We start from the raw sequence: 9,547 nt of genomic DNA on the forward strand, positions 1-9,547 counted from the left end.
GAAATTATAATCCTAAAAGTTTAAAAATGTTTTACATTTAATACATTATTAAAAGTTGTAATAGAGTTATTAAATTATTAAAAGTGGTAAAACAAAAACACTGTTTTTCCTGAATGACCTCACACTGTCTCAAAAAGTAAAGGAGCCGCGTGCGCGTGTCTGTATCCGTCTATGCGCGCCCCCTCTCCGTCTGAGCTCTGACCACCTCCTTTGCATACCAGAGTACGGTGAAATCTCACACTAACAAAAGTTGAAAACATGCCCTTAAAAGTATAATATAAATATCTTATTGATCCAATTGTTTTAGTTTTAGATGAATAAAAGTATAAATGAAATGCTTACTGAAACCAATTATTTTAGATAAACAAAATAATAAATAAAATTGTCTTACCTTATTTTAGAGAGAGTTGAAGAAGTAGCTCCTAACACATCATTGTCCATTGATGTCCACAAAAATGCAATGTATTAATGGATTCAAAATTGTTTTACACAACTGAATTCATATAGTCATTCCTGAATGTCTCTCAAAGCACCGTCTCAAAAACATAGGGAGGCGCGCGGTATGTGTGTCAAAAAGTAAAACACACGTGTCTGTGTGTGTGTGTGTGTGTGTCTGTGCGCGCCCCTTCACATGTGAGCTCTGACATATGAAACAGGACCCCACTCTACATTCCTGAGCACGGTGAAAGTGAGATTAATATACATATAACATCATATACAATAATATAATATAATATCTTACTAAAAAAATCTACTGAAATGCTTGTAAAAAGAATAAAACTCATCTTACATGTTTAGAAACTTACAACTCTTGAACTTACATGTTCAAGAAGCTCTTAAGAGACATAAATCACAAAGTGGTTCTCTCTCACACCAGCGTCTCTGACTCAGAGGACTGTATTCAGTGATGGGATGAGACATTGTGTTAGGGCTAAAATTACTTCAAAGTAACATCTTAAAAGGTTAAATGATATCTTTTAAAAATAAAATGTAAATAAATTATAAAAAGTCCTAATAAAAACAAATATTCTACAACGATGGTCTGTGGAAACGCCTGTGAAATGTTCAATAGTTTCTTAAGTTGTATCTGTGAGAAAATGACAACAACATAGGCCTATCTTCAGAGAGAGCAAGCATGAGTTGTACACACTAAATTTATTTCAAATCATAATCTTAAAATTAAAAGACTGTTTAAATCTTTAAAGCTTGAATACATACTCATCTTCTATTTATCTTTTAGAAGACTTGCGTATGATATAAATTATTTTGTTTAACGGTGACCTAAAATATAATTGTTATTAAACAATGCCTGTTCAAAACTTTAGATGGTTGAAAAACTGTACTTGGTCGTAAACTGTACTTAAATCTCATTTATATGAAAAAGATTCAATCAGCATTTTTTGTCCATGCTGGGTTTCAATTTTATGGTGGGGCTTTCCATAGCTATCCCGTACACCTAAAAACGACCATCACAGAAAAACAAAATTTAAAAAAAAAAATGAAATAAATAAATAATTTAATAAAATGTAAAAAAGTTTTAGCTAAATAAAAACACCTTACATTTCCAGACAGGCGAAGTAGTTCATTATGCAACAATCCAAAAAAAAGCAAATAGCCCCAGACCCTTCAGTGATAAACTACAGTGTGAACTGAAGCTTCAGGATATAGGGCAACAGACCAGATGAGTCTCGGGGGACAATGTCGCAGTACATCTAGTCTGCTAACGCCTTTCCAGAGTACATCCAGAGTTTACACTAATTTCATTTAGAAGCATAACCTTAAAAGTTTAAATCAAATCTTTAAAGTTTTATTAAAATCATATCTTTTATTTATCTTCTTAGAAGATTTATGTATTATTGTTACTGTTGTTATTGTTAAGCAGTGTCTGTCCAAAAACTTTAGATTGTTACATACAACATACAACATGAAACATGTTGTCAAAGTTTGTCACAAAAATCCTAGGACTTCACATTGCTCTTATTCAGACAGTTGAATCATTTGGAAAATCAAAGTAAAAATCACACATCGTCTTAATTCGAAGTATAAGTATAAGATCGTATAAGATCATTTTTACTTGTATCTCCCGAACTAGGGTGAAACCCTTTACTGAGAATATACTATCGGTCATCTACTCAAAATACATGTAGAAGTTTCAAATGTTAGCATTAGCTGATGGCGGCCGCATGACTTTGGGGAGAGCTATAGCACGAAGCATGCCCTTCGACCTCCTCGATTTTGGAGGCTTTTTTTGTTAAAGATTTCTCCCATCTACTCACTTTTTCAAATGAGTGTTGCAGCTGCGGTAGCTGTTATGCGTCAAGAATCTATGACAACATGTCTTCCAATAGCACATCATCGAGTTTAATTATACATGTTCTACCGTTATGCCACCTATATAATGATTTACACAACCAAGCAATGGAAAAAGCTTGTAATTTTGACTTACCCTGTCGAGAAGAAAGCAGGCACCCTTTCATTAGCTCTTTCCACCAGGGAAAAGCTATCCCGATATTTATTTACATACCGATCAATTCAATTTTAGCTTTTTGGCTTTTTTGGAGGGATTTTGTCCCGTGCAGTGCAGCCTTTCAAATGTGCCGAGGACTGTATCAACGCCCCCCCATATGGTCTAGCAGTTAGGATTCCTGGTTTTCATCCAGGCTGCCTGGGTTCGACTCCCGGTATGGGAAGACAATTTTCACAAATACAATTATATTGAATTCAGAAAATTTCACTATGGAATATTTACTTTATCTATCATAATTTCAATTTAGTACGTCATCATTTCAACTTTTCATCTCATAATGTATGACGCATAGTCATAATTTCAACTTTTTAAGTCAGAATTACAATTTTTGTCAATGACGCTTTTTTAATGTAATACTTAAAACGTTTTTAAGTCATAATTTGGTTGTTGACTATAGTAGAGTTGATGATGAAACTTTGAGTTAGGCTAGTGATTTTTGTCCCTCTCTGCTCTTTTTCAAGATGGCGGAACGACACGGAAGCCTCCTTGGACTTACCCTCCCCATGTAGATAAAGATAATAAATTAAGTCAGATCATTGGCAGAGATCATTTTACACCCATGAGGACATATTTATTAATAAAGACAATGATTTTAGCAAACAAAATACCATTTTTCAACCGAGCGAATCTGCACATGTGAGGCCTTCAAAAGTTTCAAAAGGCCTTCAATGGTTCAATGTGTAATGGTTGTGTAAAAATCAAATACTGTATTACACTTTTCAAATGATAATCTAGCTTTAAAGTTTCACAAAGTCTGACACAAGGCCATTAACATGTTCTTTTTGCTTATTTCTACAAATATCAACCTGATCAATATGAATATGATTAAACAAGTTAATTTTTAAGAAAAAAAAAGAGTTTTAAAATACAACTAAACCATGATAATTTTTAGTTTAGATGTTGATGACTAAGTTTCAGGCGTAGTGCAACCAGATTTCTCTAACATCTCACTCACAACGCAACACGTTGTAAATAAACATTTTCAAACTGTAATTTAACCATATTTGATTAATATTATGTTGATTTAAAGTTTTTGTTATTAACTAATACTTATAACATCTGACCCAAAATAAACAGATAATGGAATCTTCACACTATACAGTTAGATATTCTCCTACTTAGTATCTTTGGATGTATCTGTGGCTGGATTTTGTCACACTCTTGTAAAGACTATGGACTAACTTTAAAACATACTTTTTATACAGGAATCACATGTGTAAGATTCAAAAGATCAATTCACTAAGAATTTGTGATACACAAATAAATACACAAAAGTTTTCAAATGATGATGGTTTTATTACTCCGCTAGATTAGTCATCTTGTTCAGATAGCAGACGACGCTGTTTCACATGTTGTACGTTGGACTGTGTGTGTTTTAGGTGAAGACGTTTCTTTGAGAGCCGTTTATAGAAATAAATGACGCTTAAGAATTTAAGTGATAGTTTGACTACATTGATATCAATCACACAAATACGAATCGCACAAGCTGTTTTACACTTTTACAACAGAATCACATCCGACTATTGCACCGAGAGAGGCATACTCATTAAAGATCGAGGCCTTAAAGTTCCACACTTTGGTAAAACCTGCAGATAAAAAGAAAAGTCAATTCTAATTCTAATTCTTCATCATCATGAGCCATTTAAAACAAATACAGAAAAGCCACTATAGTGATCAGTTTTAGCTTTTGACTGTTTGTCATTGACATCTTGCTTCGTTTAGTTTGCAAAAAGTGCATAGAGTGTGGTCAGATATTGCATGAAGAGAATTTATGAAAAACATGAATAAATATTGCATCAAGAGAATTAAATGACGGTCCTTCTGAGAGTGTTTAGTATGAGAGTGAATCTTTCTGCTATGTCTACGAAACATCGACGTCAAAGATAAGTATTAAACTTTAAACTCGTCTAACTATTACACTTATTTTTTTTATTACACAGTTATTTGCGTGTGTGTGTCACTAAACAACGGTTAAGCTCATGAATTACGGTTGATACGTGGTATTTTTATGTGAAAGGGGGATGATTCATTTTTTATTCTGGCCCCACCAATACTTTTAGGCATCTGTCTTTTAGGCCCGATCCAGAAAACAGTTGTTGTGTCTTAATAATTGTTCTTCTTTTTATGATCTTTTTATTCGGCAGAATGCCGAAATATTTTACATATCGTAAATTTCAATTGTTAGATAAATCATCTAACTATTATATGTGAAACAAGCTCAGTCGCATTAGAGTCGGATTCTTGTTTACATTGAACATCGTTATTGAACCTTTTTCAATATTATTGAAAATAATTGTTATAAAAGCGCTATTGTTCTAGGCCTCATCAAAGTTCACATAGTTTTCACCGGACCACTCTGAAACAAGACCAAATATTTGCGTGTAACATTTTGTTTGCATTTCTTCTGAAACACCCTGTTTTGAAATTGTTTAACATCACCATTCTCAATCTATTGTAGCTTGTCTATTTTTCTTACACTTTAACACTTACCGTATTGTCGGGTGTGATTGTAATGTTTTGTATGCCGTTTTATTTACACTTTCCCCCGGATATCATATTTGTTATATATCTCTTTGTTCATATACGACAGTATTCACATGAATTGGCTTGATTTGTATCTTGATTTGATACGCGAGACATTTACATTAAATTATTATACCGTCTTAGTTTTTAAATAAAGCTAAAATATATATTTTAACCATGCGGATATAGAATGCCCCACAAGGTTCTCTGTTCTCTGGTTCTATGTTTTAAAAATGCCGCGACACAAAGACAAGGACGCCTCTTTCTATAAGCGACCCTCAAAATTTGTGCATACAACAAAATTACTTTTGTCTCACTGTTTGAAGAAAAACTTAAATCAGCTGGTGCTTGATAACTATTGAAGTTATTAAACAACCCTGAATTCGGTAATGATGCGATATGGATATCACGTTTTAATTTTAGCTCAATACATTTAAATGCGGTAAAGGTCTATGAACTTTAACAATAGTCGGTAAAATGAACTTAAACATGAAATAAATCCTAACTACTTTCTAAATGTTTGTAACAGATCTCTGTGTGTCACTGGTGTCAAAAAAATGAAAAAACTGACGTTGGTGAATTAGTTGAAAGTCTTGCCAGCTACATCGTAGAGCAAGCCATAGCCTGTAGCCATGCTACAGCTTTCCGGCCCCGCGACACCCGTTTCAGGCCAAAAGGAGGAGCAGGTGGGTTACCTAGATATGTCTCACCAGCGACCTCAGGTTTGCCACAATCCTGACATGCGTCGGGAACAGGAACGCCTTGACACCTTTCAGAATTGGACTTCTGCACCAGTAAGTCCAGCCGAGCTTGCCAAAAGTGGTTTCTACTACCTTGGTCAGGGCGACAGAGTGGCTTGCTTCAGTTGTGGAGGCCAGCTTAGCAACTGGGAACCGGGAGATCGTGCAGTATCAGAGCACCAGAGGCATTACCCCAACTGCCGCTTTGTTAGAGGTGACCGAGCAGATAATGTACCTTTATCTAGCCTTTTCAATGTATCGGCAATGCAACAGTGTGAAGAAAGGTTGCTCACATTTGTCTACTGGCCCTCAAGAATAACTGTTCGACCAGACCAATTGGCTAAGGCTGGTTTTTACTATGTTGGTTGTAATGATGACGTGAAGTGCTTTTCTTGCGATGGTGGACTCAGATGTTGGGAGTCTGGTGATGATCCATGGGTAGAACATGCCAAGTGGTTTCCAAGATGTGAATACCTGTTGCAAGAAAAGGGCCTAGAGTTTGTTCATCAGATTCAAGCAAGATTTCCAAGACTATTTGAACAGCTATTGACTAATGGAGACAGCGACTCAAGAGAATTTGTTATTCCGCCTGTGGGTCCTGGAGAAGACCGTTCAGAAGATGCGGTGGTGAAGTCTGCTTTAGAGATGGGATTTGATTTTGGCCTGGTGAAGCAAACCGTTCAGAGCAAAATTCTCGCAAGTGGAGAAAATTACAAAACCGTACAAGAGTTGGTATCTGATTTACTAAGTGCGGAGGAAATGGCATTAGATGGTTTTACTTTTCTTAAGAAACATCATCTTGCCGTGTCACAGCGCCTAAAAAGTGTGCAGAGCTTAATGGACCATCTTCTAGAGGAGAACATCATCTCAGAGAAAGAGTATGACATTATTCGTAACTGCGCTACAGTCACGCAGCAGACAGGGCAGCTCATTGAGTTAGTCCTGTCGAAAAGAAATGCAGCAGCAGAGGTCTTCCTCAACTGGATCAAGAAGAATGATGTCTGCCTGCTGAGAGAACTGATGGCCCAGACAAATGAAGCTGCATCCCCGAGTCAAGATCTTTCAGACTTGCCTATGGAGGAACAGTTAAGAAGACTTCCAAGAGGAGCGCACATGCAAAGTTTGCATGGTTAAAGAAGTGAACATTGTCTTCATCCCCTGTGGTCACCTAGTTGTGTGCAAAGAATGTGCACCTTCTCTGAGCAAGTGCCCCATATGTAGAGGCTTGGTCAAAGGAGCTGTCCGTACTTTCCTATCATAAAGTGAAGATATTCACCATCCAAGTAACAAACAGTTTTTGGATTTAACTTGATGCATAAAAACAAAGTTTATTATTTTCACTCGATCCAGTGACAACAGTTTTTGGATTTACAAACATTTAGAAAGTAGTTAGGATTTATTTCATGTTTAAGTTCATTTTACCGACTATTGTTAAAGTTCATAGACCTTTACCGCATTTAAATGTATTGAGCTAAAATTAAAACGTGATATCCATATCGCATCATTACCGAATTCAGGGTTGTTTAATAACTTCAATAGTTATCAAGCACCAGCTGATTTAAGTTTTTCTTCAAACAGTGAGACAAAAGTAATTTTGTTGTATGCACAAATTTTGAGGGTCGCTTATAGAAAGAGGCGTCCTTGTCTTTGTTTCGCAGCATTTTTAAAACATAGAACCAGAGAACAGAGAACCTTGTGGGGCATTCTATATCCGCATGGTTAAAATATATATTTTAGCTTTATTTAAAAACTAAGACGGTATAATAATTTAATGTAAATGTCTCGCGTATCAAATCAAGATACAAATCAAGCCAATTCATGTGAATACTGTCGTATATGAACAAAGAGATATATAACAAATATGATATCCGTGGGAAAGTGTAAATAAAACGGCATACAAAACATTACAATCACACCCGACAATACGGTAAGTGTTAAAGTGTAAGAAAAATAGACAAGCTACAATAGATTGAGAATGGTGATGTTAAACAATTTCAAAACAGGGTGTTTCAGAAGAAATGCAAACAAAATGTTACACGCAAATATTTGGTCTTGTTTCAGAGTGGTCCGGTGAAAACTATGTGAACTTTGATGAGGCCTAGAACAATAGCACTTTTATAACAATTATTTTCAATAATATTGAAAAAGGTTCAATAACGATGTTCAATGTAAACAAGAATCCGACTCTAATGCGACTGAGCTTGTTTCACATATAATAGTTAGATGATTTATCTAACAATTGAAATTTACGATATGTAAAATATTTCGGCATTCTGCCGAATAAAAAGATCATAAAAAGAAGAACAATTATTAAGACACAACAACTGTTTTCTGGATCGGGCCTAAAAGACAGATGCCTAAAAGTATTGGTGGGGCCAGAATAAAAAATGAATCATCCCCCTTTCACATAAAAATACCACGTATCAACCGTAATTCATGAGCTTAACCGTTGTTTAGTGACACACACACGCAAATAACTGTGTAATAAAAAAAATAAGTGTAATAGTTAGACGAGTTTAAAGTTTAATACTTATCTTTGACGTCGATGTTTCGTAGACATAGCAGAAAGATTCACTCTCATACTAAACACTCTCAGAAGGACCGTCATTTAATTCTCTTGATGCAATATTTATTCATGTTTTTCATAAATTCTCTTCATGCAATATCTGACCACACTCTATGCACTTTTTGCAAACTAAACGAAGCAAGATGTCAATGACAAACAGTCAAAAGCTAAAACTGATCACTATAGTGGCTTTTCTGTATTTGTTTTAAATGGCTCATGATGATGAAGAATTAGAATTAGAATTGACTTTTCTTTTTATCTGCAGGTTTTACCAAAGTGTGGAACTTTAAGGCCTCGATCTTTAATGAGTATGCCTCTCTCGGTGCAATAGTCGGATGTGATTCTGTTGTAAAAGTGTAAAACAGCTTGTGCGATTCGTATTTGTGTGATTGATATCAATGTAGTCAAACTATCACTTAAATTCTTAAGCGTCATTTATTTCTATAAACGGCTCTCAAAGAAACGTCTTCACCTAAAACACACACAGTCCAACGTACAACATGTGAAACAGCGTCGTCTGCTATCTGAACAAGATGACTAATCTAGCGGAGTAATAAAACCATCATCATTTGAAAACTTTTGTGTATTTATTTGTGTATCACAAATTCTTAGTGAATTGATCTTTTGAATCTTACACATGTGATTCCTGTATAAAAAGTATGTTTTAAAGTTAGTCCATAGTCTTTACAAGAGTGTGACAAAATCCAGCCACAGATACATCCAAAGATACTAAGTAGGAGAATATCTAACTGTATAGTGTGAAGATTCCATTATCTGTTTATTTTGGGTCAGATGTTATAAGTATTAGTTAATAACAAAAACTTTAAATCAACATAATATTAATCAAATATGGTTAAATTACAGTTTGAAAATGTTTATTTACAACGTGTTGCGTTGTGAGTGAGATGTTAGAGAAATCTGGTTGTATTTTAAAACTCTTTTTTTTCTTAAAAATTAACTTGTTTAATCGTATTCATATTGATCAGGTTGATATTTGTAGAAATAAGCAAAAAGAACATGTTAATGGCCTTGTGTCAGACTTTGTGAAACTTTAAAGCTAGATTATCATTTGAAAAGTGTAATACAGTATTTGATTTTTACACAACCATTACACATTGAACGATTGAAGGCCTTTTGAAACTTTTGAAGGCCTCACATGTGCAGATTCGCTCGGTTGAAAAATGGTATTTT

At 34.8% G+C, this 9,547-nt stretch overlaps 1 pseudogene; it reads left to right on the plus strand.

The window, feature by feature from the left end:
• Positions 1 to 5,682: 5,682 nt before the first annotated feature.
• LOC132113220 (baculoviral IAP repeat-containing protein 2-like) lies at positions 5,683 to 7,051 on the plus strand (annotated as a pseudogene).
• Positions 7,052 to 9,547: the final 2,496 nt, after the last annotated feature.

This window comes from Carassius carassius, chromosome 32 (genome assembly GCF_963082965.1).
Source record: "Carassius carassius chromosome 32, fCarCar2.1, whole genome shotgun sequence".
NCBI lineage: Eukaryota > Metazoa > Chordata > Actinopteri > Cypriniformes > Cyprinidae > Carassius > Carassius carassius.